The sequence below is a fragment of the Pleurodeles waltl genome, chromosome 4_1, assembly GCF_031143425.1.
Source record: "Pleurodeles waltl isolate 20211129_DDA chromosome 4_1, aPleWal1.hap1.20221129, whole genome shotgun sequence".
Taxonomy (NCBI): Eukaryota; Metazoa; Chordata; class Amphibia; order Caudata; family Salamandridae; genus Pleurodeles; species Pleurodeles waltl.
The window spans coordinates 934015823-934028017 of record NC_090442.1 but is presented as its reverse complement, the minus strand read 5'-3'; positions in this window follow the sequence as shown (position 1 = coordinate 934028017).

The window sequence follows — 12195 nt, the reverse complement described above, 5'->3', positions numbered from 1 at the left end:
ACTTCTACCCTTCCACCCCCATGGCCATGTTGAATCAGTTGTTGACCAAAGCTGTATAGTAACAAAGTAACTAACCACAAATTGACTAAAACCCCATGCCAGTCTGTTATCCCAATATATTTTCTAAATACATGATTTCATGCATAGGAGAATGAAGAAAATTATATCCATTTTGGATAGCCTGATAAAACCATAATAGCCTACACTTTCTGTGTGATCCCCCAGCCTGTCAGTAAAGTTGGGGGAGATGGTTCACCTACTGCCATCTACTGATATATGTCTCAAACATTTCAAACTAAAATTTGGGAATTTGCAGGGTTTTACCTTGATCCATAATTGAACATTTTAACCAGATAATGTGGCCCTCAAAACAGCTCACTGAACTTGACTTAATGCACACAAATCCTCTAAATGCCTAGCACATCAACTATAAGAGGTCTTTGAAGACCCACAAGTGAACCTTTGAACCTGACATGTGCCTGAAATAGCAAGATCGTATGGAATACATATTTGGGACATTTTTTATGCAAGCAAGAAATGGGCATATTCTACACCACCTTTTGTTTAGCTACATGGGTGACAGAGTTCAGCACCAACTAATAGATCCCTTTGCATGTGAAGAACTAGAAAATACAAGTTGCCATCTCTCCAAACGAGGATTGCTTCTAGTGCTCATGAAAATAAGATGATCCAACGTGCAGGTGGTAGCTAGAACTCCTCCTCTCTAGATGCATATTACAGATCCCAACTTTTTGGGTTAGGGCCTACAGGGACAGTACATTTGTGGGTTTACCTTTGACACTGATATGCTGTAGTGTATGTTTGGGTGAAGGAAAATTATGTGAAAGCTGTGAAAATATGCATCTTCTGTTTTGTCATATCAGGGAAATTAAGACATTTATCCGATTTGCGGGATGCATTTAGGGTGTGTAGAAATCAAAATATGAGTGATTTATATGTTTCTCTATGGTTCTGCATTTGATCTTTGCCTTGAGAATGCAAAACCCAACATTCCTGTTTGACTTCCATCTGAAATTGGCCTTCCTGATAGTTTCCATTTCAATGGAAACTGACATGCTAAACCCAATAAAACCCTTTACATGTCTCTTATGTTCACACTTAGGAGACCCGGTCTTCCCACCCTACAGTAAGGAGACAAATCATGAGCTTGGCAGAGGAAGAGAACCTTAAATGTGTGGAATTTCTCACATCATGCCAAAATCTAACTGACCCCTGAAGTAATTTAGTTTCTGTCACATTACTTTGGCCATTTGTTTCCTGTTCATTTCCCTGCACACAGCTGTGTCTCTTCTCCTATGCCCTACAGTAGATGCTACCAATCTCCCTGTACGACACTATGACGTGTGCTCTCCCTAGCAGGACTTGGTTTGAGCTGTTGGTTGCTGGGGGGAGGGGAGTAACTGGCACTTATTTTTGGGGACCAGCACTTATTCTGCATCAAATATTTATCAAGCACAAGACATGGAAAAACACTCAGATCATGAATACAGAGCAAGAAAAAGATGGCAAAACAGTCACAAAGAGAGGGGGGTGAAGCAGGGACCTGCAAGACTGAGATAAAGGGGCAGGGAGTACCTGGTAGCAGATTAACAAGTTATAAGGTGAATTTAGGACAACCAGTCTTAGAATTTGGTGCACTGACATTTAATTGCACTGTTGCAGCACTTGAAGAGAAATTTGGGCACTGGCACTTCTTTCACAGATTAAGCACTGGTCTCTAGTACCTCTCTAGCAGCAAAAAAGTTACAAATGTTGGATGAGCTGCATGAGTACTGTAAGTGACATTATTGGTAATAATACATTGATTGAGAAAACTTGCATGGGATTAATTGGAGCATTGTGATTAGTGAAAGTACTTTAGTTGCTCAGATGAGGTAGAGACAATTTGGAAAGGGTCTGTGAAACCAATGAAACATGTTGCAGAACAAACGACAAGAGCTGCTGTTTTTACTAGGGCAAGTAGAAAGAGAGAATGCAACTGGGAGAGGCTATGACAAAATTAGAAGGAGTGATGCGCTTCACTAGAGGTGAAGTAAGGCAAGCAGCAATACAAGTGCATGTATTGAAAGGATGACCACCTCCCCAGCAAAATCAGTGACTTGGTAATGTCATTATTAGTTTACTGTAATCATTTAAGGTTTAGCTCTATGAAGTGCAAAATATGTACCAAAGTATCCCCTATTATTGTAGATTTCCACTATGCATTTCACCCTTAAAAATGCTGGGTACTGAAAGGTGGGACATAGCAAATGCTAATATTTTTGACCCATTACTAACAAATTCACTTTACGGCGCTTTCAAAGTGCTGAAAGATACTGTTAACAGGTATGGTAGCAATATAAGATAGCTATATTATTTTTATTTTTCTAATTATTATTGTTTGCTCAAAAAATGTCTGGCTCATAAACACAGCCCAAAAATCAAAATGAAACACAGCAGAGAACAGTAGTTTTCTGTACATTTATAGATGTATTGATCCAGCGTTTGACAAGGTTTAGAAAATTCAAGAATATGTGTTATGATTGTATGTGCTGTGAGTACTGCCAGTCAATCAACATATCAGAATGTAGACTTGAAGGGGATTCAAAGGTTGAAGACAGCAACCCAGGAGACATAACGCGTTAAGTTCACGATGGAACACATTTCTCAAATATCCAACAGTTAAGATGTGGGACTCGTTTACATTTAAAAGCCCTCTCACTGTCTTTTCATTAAAGTATAACTTAAAGTTATAAAAAGATCATTTGAAATATTATTGAGTGCTTAGGGAATGAAACTACTCTGAAACAAAAACCTTTGGCAGCTATTTGGAATCCAATTGATACACTAAAAGGAAAGAACTTACAGACTCGGAGTGAGCTGTGATTGTGATCTTTCACAACCTAGACACGAGGCTCACAATTAGTTTAAATGGTTAAAAAGCTGACTTTTGGAAGTATGTTCTGAGCATCAAGAAAGAGAAATACATTTTTTTGTGAGTTGTGAGTATTAAACCAGGAAACAACAAAAATACTAAATAAATACTTACATTTTAAGACAATAATTTTTGATACGAAAGTTGTTGCAAAATTTGACTAGGGCCCAAGGACCAGATGTAGGTAAGTATTCTTTTGCGACTTGCAATTTGCGAGTCACAGCGACTCGCAAATTGCAACTCGCAAAACGAAATGCAGAAAGGTGTCTCAGACACCTTATGCGACTAGCTATGGGGTCGCAAAGACCCACCTCATGAATATTAATGAGGTGGGTCGCAGTTTGCGACCCCATAGCGAGTCTAGGCACTCACAGGGATGGTGGCCTGCTGGAGACAGCAGACCACCATGTCCGTGACTGCTTTTTGAATAAAGCAGTTTTTTTTTTTCTTTTTGCAGCCCGTTTTCCTTAAAGGAAAACGAGCTGCAAAAAGAAAAAATTCCGAAACCATTTGGTTTCGGTTTTTTCAGAGTAGGCAGTGGTCCATAGGACCACTGCCTGCTCTAAAAAAATATTTTTATTGGCATTCACAAAGGGGAAGGGGTCCCATGGGGACCCCTTCCCTTTTGCGAATGAGTTACTATCCACTTCAAGTGAATGGTAACTGCGAGTTGGTTTGCGACCGCATTCGCGGTCCCAAAGCAACTCTGCATGGCGATGTGGTTGCAAATAAGAAGGGAACACCCCTTCCTATTGGCGAGTCGCAGCCTCAAATTGCGAGTCGGTACCGACTCGCAATTTGCGGTTGTGCATCACGTTAGGCCCTTTGCGCCTCGGAAACTGCATTTTTCGCAGTTTGCGAGGCGCAAATGGCTTGCTACATCTGGCCTCAAATTCCATAAGGATTTAATGTTATCCATATGGGGATGAAAGAGGAAATCAGGTTAATTATAGCTAGGGCTCACGGTTTTATGGTGTATATTTTTTTGACATTTCCATCTGTATTAATCCATATTTATTTTGTGGCCATTTTATTGGTTTTTATTCACATTTATTTTGTGTTCTGAGAATAAATGAAATTGTTAAATGGCATATTTCCACATTTATTTTACTTTTACACTTGCACTCATACATGGATGTCTGTCACATTTTATCAAATTAAGCACCACCTGTAACACCCAGAGGTACAAATTAGTGTTGAATTATGAATATATGTTAACATATGCCAATATGTAAAGAAATCTCATCCTGTTTTTAATTCCTCGTGCATATTTGCTCAGCTTTTGCCTGCAATTCTTGAAAGACACCTTGAAAAGTCTTTCTCAAGAAGCATTGTTTTCAGTATTTTTCCACTTTTAAAAATAAATACAAACATGATACCCATTGTTTTCTGTCTGTATTTATCTGTAGAAATCGATAAAAATGGAAACCCTGGAGCCTTAATTATAGCCAATGCTGGAAATGAAGAACAGTTTAAAAATGAGAATTTCTGGACTATAAATCTATCAATTATGCTAAGCAAGCACCATTGATGAAAGGGCAGTTTTTTAAAAGTGGAATGAAGGGATGTTGAACATTGCATGAAACCTAGTTGCTTGTTGGTCATCACCTCTGTTCATTTTCTGGTAATTTCCGGCAACTCCATACAAATCAGCAGATTGTTGCCTGAATTGGACATATTGTCCACTGATATTGCAGTGAAGAAAAAGCTCCTAGCAGAATAACAATATCTCCTAATTAATGTTACATATTACTTGTGCCTCCACAATGAACATTGTTGTCAGCATTGTTGTCACATTAGATGTTTCAGTGATATTATCAATGATGTAATAGAAAATGTCATGAGTCATGTAGGAGGTTGGGTAATCACCAATGTATTGTGAGGGCACGATTTATGGCTACCTTAGGGTACAAATAAGAGTTACTTGAGATAGCCCCATCCCCTGGGGCCAAATTCAGTTTAAAAAGGGGGATTATGGGGCCACCGTCTCTGAGACTTCAAAGGCCCCAGGCACCCCATTCCCTGCGGTCAAATCCCTTTAAAAAGGGAATTTTGGCCACAGGGCCCTCCACCCTGAACCCCATTAGGCCTCGGGGACTTCTCTGGGGCAGTAATTTAGTGAAAGGCAGAGGGGGGGCACACTACCACACCCTTCCTGAGCCTTTATAGACCGCAGGGACTGCACCACCTAGGGCATTATTTTATTAATAAAATAGGGTGGGGTGTGCAGCACCCCTCCCTGAGCCTTCTCAGGCCCCAGAGACCACATCCTCAGGGCCTCTTTTTTAAAAGAGGGGGTGTTTCAGTGCCCTCCCAGAACACCCAACAACCAACAGGCTTGGGGATGTGAGGGCTCTAGGATTTTGCATGGTGTGTGTGAGCTGCTATTGCTGTTACCCAAATGGAGCATTTGCTTTTTACATGATCCCTCCAGAAGGAGCAATAAGTGTTTTGTTTCCCTGCTCACATGAGTACGGGCAGAGAAGCATAACACAGGTCTGCTTCCAGCCGGGAAAAGCATTTTTGAATCTTCCGCTAGCTGGGAGCAGACTTAAGGCCACATTACAAGGCTTGTGGTCTTGAGACTGCCACCCTCATGGTAGCAGTCAGACCTCCACAGTCCAGGCGGTCCGACTGCCACATTATGACCCAGGTGGTCGGATATGCAGGGGACTGGCACCACCGCTAGGAACAAGGTTCCCGATGGGGTGGCGGCGGTGGAGTCGTGCTCAGCCAAGGCAGCGATGAGTTCAGCACTGCCATGCTTCTCACAAGTCCAGTTTCCACCAGTCTTGTGATGGCAGGGTTCCCGCCATGAAAAGACTGGAAGAACGCAAGTCCTGGGGGGGTCCGTGTATTGCCCACAACCATTTTGTGGGCAGTGCAGGGGCCCCTGCCCAACACCCTCGGAATGCACATAGTCTGCTGCAGCAGTGTGTATTCCGAAGGTGCTGGGAGCACCCTCTGTGTGATGGCATTGGCCTCAGCTCCATGAGGACTTTTACAAAAGTCTTGTTGTAAAAATGTAGCAATCTATACCACTGTGATCATTTTGTTGAGAATGTATATATATTTATATATATTTATTTATATTCATACGTATATATTCACAAAAAAAGTGTTTTTGAAAATATATTTTTATATGTTCAGAAGCAACAACGATTACATGATAGTTATTGATTACTACACTCATACAACAAGACTTTTTAACATTATAAATATAACAGTTATAGTTTATAACTTAAGCCACCACTGCAATACTTTATTACAATACAAATTGTACGCTTTATATTAACATAGTACATATTAACATCATGAACAAAATATATAATATTAAGAAAATAGTTATTTAATGAAAACCATAAGATTATAATTATAGAATTTTAGTAAAAAATATAAAATAGTCTAAAATATTTGACATAATTTTAAACGAAATGTAGGAAATATTGATTAAACATAGAAATGCTACGGAGGGTGGGACTTTGTTGGTATGCAAATTAAAATGTCTCAAATAAATTAATGAATTTGTATCATGTAATTAGTTATACATTTTTTAAAGAGTTGATATCCTGAAACATTTTATTTTAATAATTCCATATACATTTGTTAATGGTTTAGCAATTATATTTCATATTGCAATATGTTTCATATTTTTAAAGTCAATACATTTGTTACATTTTCCTGTCCTGTTCCACAGGGTAGTCTCTGCCACGGGATGGAGAGCTAAATCTATATATGAAAATTTACCAGTAGTAACTTTAGACTTGTACATCAAGGGCCTGATTACAACCTTGGCGGAAGGGATACTCCGCAACAAACGTGACAGATATCCTGTCCGCCGTATTAAAAGTTCCACTATATCCTATAGAATTTGTAAAGCACCAGGGGGATATCCGTCACGTTTGTGGCAGAGTATCCCATCCGCCAAGGTCGTAATCAGGCCTTTAGTCTTAGATGGCCCTATCCCCTGACCTGAAAGGGTGAAAAGATGTAAGTCTACACATATGTGTAAATCTATACTCAAGTGGAGCGTTTTACCTATGTCCTGTAGTAAATATTGGGTGTGTAAAAACACATTTGCATATTTACATTTAGAATTGCAGAGTTTCTCTTTATCTGTGGTCATTTTAGGAACTAGTGTTAATAGAAATGCATTGCATTTATACCAATATTGATTACCTCAGAAACAGCATGAGACCACTTCCACTTGGGTTGCTTCATTCACCATGAAACAACTTTTCACAACATGCAAATACATACATGCATTACTCCACCTTAAAACTCAGTGGGGCACCGTAGCATCACTCTTCATGATGCTCCAGTGGCACAATGCCCTGCTCCGTATTCACAAAAAGTGGCTTAACGCCACCTTGTAAATACAGCCCCTTCACACGGAGCACATTGCGTGGAACTGGTGTTCAATGGATGTTGCTGTGGGTGTTCCACAGCAACATCTATTGCATTTTGACACTGCCTCAGATTTAAGTGTTTTCATGAACCTGAGGCAGCGGCAAAATCTAACGCCACCCTCAGGGTTTTTGTTCTTTCTATGTGTGCTTCATTCTGCAGCACACATAGAAAGAGCAAATCACCATTTAAGAATATTTTTGTGCATTAAGGTGTTTGTTCCTGTACAAAAACAATCTCCCCCTCAATGCAGCCATCCTAGCCTATGGTTCAAGGGTTGCTGCAGTGGCGCACAACAGCAAATTTAGCGCTGGCACAGAGGGAAGCACAGGGTTACGCCGTATTCTAGTAAATAACGCCACGTCCCTGTGTTTAGAAAATGACGGTGCTTCACACTGCCAAATTTGGAGAAGCGCTGCATACCATCTTTTTCTATTAACTCTGGCACATTGTTTGGGTTAGTTACATTCTTAAGCAGGCTACAAAGACCCTCTCACCCCCTTATAACACTCTGCAACAATATCGCTAAGTGATCGTAACCTTCTGGGCTGTAAATGCTAAGATTAAAAAAAAAATCTTGTCTTCAGGGCCATGGAAAAATTTCGCACTATGATCAAAATATTGTAAAAAGTTGTGTAACAATGCAAGCTTAAGAACTACGGGCAATCAAGTGTTCCTAGTATTTGAAAGGTTGAGTTTGTTTCGGTTCTTATCCACTTAATAACAAAAAAAAATCCACGTTGCATTTTCACAATCTTCTTTGTCACTGATAGCATGGCTCTTCTGCTTGGTCTGAATGTAGGTTTTCCTCTTTGCTGCACATTCTGACAGCTCCTAAGTGAAATTCCTTCGAGGGCCCTATCATTTTACAGACACAGACCACTAATCTCCTAGCCTGACCCTGGAAGCCTGTCGAAGGCGATGTTGCTCCGAGAGGTGGGTTCATCTTCAGAGAGGAGGCCTGCTGACACTGGACATAATTCGTTTTTTATATATATATATTTTAATGGCACAGAAATCACCAAGCTACTGACAAAAACTGCAGCATTTGCAAATGTATAATGCACCGAATGTGTTTCCTAGTGACATCACTCATCATTTGACATGGCATCTAATACTGCACACTGCACTACATCATTGCTTGATAGGGTATAATGTGACACGGGCTTTAATGCATTGAGCCATCACTATCAGTTTCCGACAGCGACTGCGCAATTTGTTTTATTTCCTACTTACAGAATCCACCTATTTCTAGTACAGAGAACACATTTTGTTTTCCGTTGTGTCGTTAAAAAGAAAAAAGAAAACGCACTTTCCTTTCTGTTTATTGAAACTCATTTTCTAGGCTCAGACAATTAAGGATGCATCATTTCATTTCCCAGAGGGAAACATTACACCCTTTAAAAAAGGAAATTCTGAGAATGAGCGATTAAGCTGCTAGAGTGAATGTATTTCACAGAATTGAATCTAGTAAAAACAATATTTTCTGGAGATGCCTCCCTCCTTCAGTATATTTAATAATAGCCAACGAGTAAAAGAAGAGAAAAATCACAATATTCGGCCAAACTGGTATTAAATGATATCCATCTTGTGCATTATCAAGATATACACGTAGATGAATAAAATATCTAGGGGCACATTTAGTATTATTTCACCGTACTATTGGCGCAGCAAAGGAACTTGCTGTGCTGCCTTGCAGGAAGGGGCGAAAGCCAAAATGCTCCATATTTACAAAGATATGGAACATTTCTGCTTACCCTTTGTGCTGGCAAACCATGTGCTGCCTAGCTCCAACGTAGGCACCCTTGCAACATGGTGCCTGTGTTAAGGCTGGTTGCATTATGGGCAGGATTATTTTTGTGTAGGAAGCAATGCTGGAAAGTAAGGTGAACCCAACGGAATTTGGTTCTGACAGCTATATGTGGGCCAGATCTGGGATCAGGCTGACGAAGGGAAACATGCTGAATTTGTCCTGATCTCGTTTTCCAATACCAGGACATAATTCAGCAGCACCTACATGTTGTCTGCATTGCATTACAGCAGCAACCTGCAGGCAGCGATTGGCAATTTGTGTTTGGCAAATGCCAAAAGGCTAGTTTGACGCCACAATGGGTCCAATTTTGCGATTGGGGCAAAAAGCCTTAGTATATCTGGCCCCTAATGTGATTATAATACCCCATGCTTATGTAACAGCACCCCTGTTGAGTGAATGAAAAACATTTTTACACAAATATATAAGTTAGAAAATGAAGAGATGGTTAAGGTGCGGGAATTTGACAGTATATAATATGTTTATGGGCCTCATAGGATACCATCATGACTTTCAATTGGTCTAATCATATCAAAAATGTATGATTTTGCACAATAGAACATATTCTAAGTTATTATTAGCCAAAAGAAATCAATTGCTGCGTGGAATAATGATAAATATGATTTGATTTCTCCTTTGAGAAGACTAACTTTATCCGAAGAAACTATTGAACTGAATTAAATGATAACCAAGTCCTTAAACAATGGCTAGGCGAACGTATTTTTCTGATTTACGAAATTGTCTTAATTCAGATACTCATAGCAGAGCGAAACGACTGCAGAGTGAACATCATCCGGCCCTGATTGTTAGGTATACTAAAGCTGTAGTGATTCACTTGGATGTAACATAATCATTTCTTCCAGAAAGACACCAGGCCATTAAACCTACAATCTATGGCTCAAGCTCCCAAAAGGTGAGTAAGAACTGGGCGTAGTGCTCATAAGAAGAAGCCATGAAATATGCATATGGTGGGAAGTATGGAGGGGACATAAAATGCCATTGCGCTGGCAGTGACATGAACTTTTCCATCACCTGTTCAGTTTTACAATGCTGACTGGCAACTTCCCTCAATTCAGTGTTACAGCAGAAAATACTGCCAAGACTTCTTGTGTCTTGTTTGCATGGGGAGCTTAGAAAAATTATACAGATGCATATTCCACTAATAAGATAGAAACAGGAGAAATGTTCCTATTTAAACATTAAAGGCCCCAAAATCAAATAAAGCAAATAATCTTGATACGCTATTGAATCATATATTTGGGGTTCATAAGAAGACTAATGTACCAAATAAAAATGAGAAAGTCATCAGATCATATTAACTATGGAAGGGTTAACTGTTTATTACTGGTAAAGTTTCCATTTTAATACTGCAGATATTATACTAAAAAAAGAGACTTGGTACCAAATTGAGGGGAGGAATATGATTGTCACAGAGCAATGTGGAAGGGATCAGATTAGAATAACCCATTGCAGAGCCTATGGTATCTATTAATCCAGGTCCTTATCAGTTCAGTAACAGACACTTTTCTCATTTTATTATTAGAGGTATAACAATAAAAAAGGGTCCTGATACTATATTGAAAGGTCTATACATTGTTTCTAAGAAGGATGTGGTTACCTGTAAACATTAAGAGGGAATTGGATTGGATTTATCTAGTGTTCTCAAATTCAAAAACATCTTTAGTCATCCATGTAGAGGAAATCCTTGTTGCACAACAGCTCTGGAGTGCATGCAATGTTTCATTTATTATGCAGATGCTTCCTTAAGATATACAGGGACACCCTGCACCCCTGATATGGTTGGGATTTTTCTTGTGTTCTGTTCTCACTTTATTACTGTTTGTGTGCTTCATAAATACTTTACACATTGCCTCTAACTGAAGCCTCCCTGTGTTTTATGCTAAGCTACTCATGGTTAAGCACAGGTTAATTAAGTGAATTCTTGAGGTTCACCCTACAAGGGATTGTGGCTACTGCTTCAGAACCCCGTCAACCAACAACCCAATTTTTCACATTGGTGGCAGCATTGGGATCAGGACTTGCATTGGTGCAAGACCATACAGTGTTTTGTGTTAAACAAAAATCCCAAATAAATAATGTGACATCAGAGTGACCCCTTCCTTTTTCAAATTTTCCTTAGTTTTTCAATTGTCTATTTTCCCCCTTTTCTAAATTTGTCTCCTAACTCACTTTCTGCACCATGGAGATGGATTCCTGCAACATTGACACCCACAGTAGGGCTAAGATGCAGAAACTCTGCAAATAGAAGGTGCTGGAAGGGGACAAGAAGGCTACCAAGCTGGATCTTTAGGTATCCCAGGGCTTTCAGGAGGTGCAGAGATGACAGGCCAACTCAGAGGAGGATGCTGTGGATGACAATGAGAAGGAGGGAGCACAGACAGACGACAAGGAGAGAAAGATGACCCAGACCAGGGTCCTGAGCAACCAGGAGAGTCCAAACCAACCTCAGCAGATGACCTGGATGGCCCAGATGCCCAGGATGGAGCAGGGAGCAGTGTGTCCACCAGGGGCTAGAACTCACAGAAGCTAATGGACAGCAAAGACGAGAGGAAGCTCTAACTGGAGTCAGGCAAGTTAAGACTAGAGAAGGCAAAAGCTGAAAGGGACTTAGAAGAAAAGAGACTGGCCAATGAGGGGGGGGGAGCTCAGTGTCAGAGAGCTGGACTTGACAGCCAAGCAGATGGAGTTCAGCAGGAATGGTGGCAGCGTATCAGCAGTGTCCAATGGAGAAGTGAGAGTCTGCATACCCTAAAACCTGGTGCCTGGTTATGTGGTGGGAGATGACATAGATAATGAGTTCTTAGCATATGGAGTGGTTTTAAGGTTGCACAAGGTCCCAGAGAAGTACTGAGGAATAGCTTGTGGAGGTACATGCCTACAGTGGGGAGGGACATACTCCTAACACTGGAGGTAGAGGACCAGAACAAGTATGCCCTCATGAAGGATATTCTACATAGCCAATATGGGCTGACTACTGAGAAATACAGGGAACGGTTCAGGGACAGCACAAACTCCCAGACAA